The sequence below is a fragment of the Desmodus rotundus genome, chromosome 9, assembly GCF_022682495.2.
Source record: "Desmodus rotundus isolate HL8 chromosome 9, HLdesRot8A.1, whole genome shotgun sequence".
In the NCBI taxonomy this organism is placed as follows: Eukaryota; Metazoa; Chordata; class Mammalia; order Chiroptera; family Phyllostomidae; genus Desmodus; species Desmodus rotundus.
The window spans coordinates 97,804,946-97,806,731 of record NC_071395.1 but is presented as its reverse complement, the minus strand read 5'-3'; positions in this window follow the sequence as shown (position 1 = coordinate 97,806,731).

The window sequence follows — 1,786 nt, the reverse complement described above, 5'->3', positions numbered from 1 at the left end:
CACAGCACCCATGCCCCGCCCCGGAGCCGGGCTCCGTCCCGGATGGCCCCGCCCACCTGCGTGCTCCCGCGACTGTCAGTGCGTCACCTGGAGGGACAGCCAATCAGCACACCGAGCGGCGCAGGGGCAAAGCTGCCATTCATATCTGCAGAGCCGGGCAGAGGGGAGGGACCTAGCCTCGGAGGAGGGGGCCGGTGGGTGCAGGGTGGAGAGGGAGGCTAGAAGGGTGGTACGCTTCTATAAAGGGTCTTGTTGCACCGTAAAGGTCGAGGAGGCAGAGGGGAAAGAGAAATTATAAAGGAGGAGGTGGGCCAAGAATCTTAAAAGCAATAGTGAAGAAAATAGAAACAAAGAGCCCCCGTCTGTGTTGTAACCCTCGCTCTGTGTCATTCATTCATTCTTCATCACTCATTTCCTCCCCCCTCCTCCGTTCATTTATTCCTTCATCATTTTGAGTGCCAGTTTCCTCCAGGCTTGTGTGCGAGGCTCCAGGGCAGATTTAAAAACCTTCCTTGTCTGTCCTGTGGTGAGAAGGTTGAGTTTGTCTTTCCCTGAGATTCAATGGGAACCACAAACGGGGGTATCCCCTGCAGGGACACTTTAATGCTGTCCTCCAATTTTTTAATTTTTATCTTTTAATCCATGCAGCTTCCAAATAAACCAAACAGTAGGCTTGAATCGGGGTCCTGTTGCTGAATCTAAACTCAGAGGGCTTCCTGGAAGCGAGGTTCTAAGGAAAGTGGATGAGGGGTGACCTTATGATCCTTTCCTTTATCATTCCTGGAATTTAGGTGTGCTCCCCTCCAGGTAGTCTGTCCACACCTCCCCCCTCAAACCCCACACCAGCAACTCTCAAGAGGACGGAAGGCCAGCCTGGTAGGGCTGTTTACTGTGAGCAGTGGAGCGTTGATAATCTGCGAGTTCTTTCACACATAATTCCAGTTTCCTCTCCTCTCACACCTTCCAAGGTGCCAGATATGGATGGTGTTTTCCATGGTTATTTCATTAATTTCTCCCAGAACTCCAAGAGATAAACATTATTTTACTCATTTCACAGACAAAGAAGCTGAGAGGTTTAGAAACTTGCCAAAAGCAAAACCAGGATTTGTACCTAGCTTTGTCTAACATTTAAGCCTCTAAATCCTTTCAGTCTCCCTACGTTGTAAGGTAGTATATCTCTTTAAAAAAAAAACAAAACACTTTTTATTATACCAAGTCAGAAAAAATGAGCATGGATTGAAAGTTTACTAATCTGCTCTCAGTCCATGGGGCAAAATGAAATGGTGGGGGGAGGGAAAGGTTACAAGGAAAGAACTAGTAAGAACATTAAAATTAATGGTATGAAATAACATAAGAAAGGTTAAAAAAACAGTAAGCCAACAGATGCCAGGTCACATCCTATCACCTTTGGAACGTGCTGGGATAGGAAGCTATCAGAATGTGGTTCGGCTAATTAGGGACAGGGGTGCCGGAGAAGTCTCCTTCTGGAAGTCTGGCAATGGATTTTGAGAGAGATGAGGAGGCATGACTTGGCCCAGCCTTTCATGCACGGAGAATTGCTTGAGTGAAGATGAGAACTGGTGAGTACAGAGAAAATTTATGAGAGACCACTGAGGTTTAGAAACACCATTGTGAATGGTATTGACCCAAGGGGAGGGGGAATCAGTGAGATACAAGTCAGATTAAATTGATAGAATAAAATACCTTGACTGACAGTGGTCTCTTCCACAGAAATGCAGGTATATTAACCGAGAGTGGCTTGTTCAAACAGTATGATCACAAATTC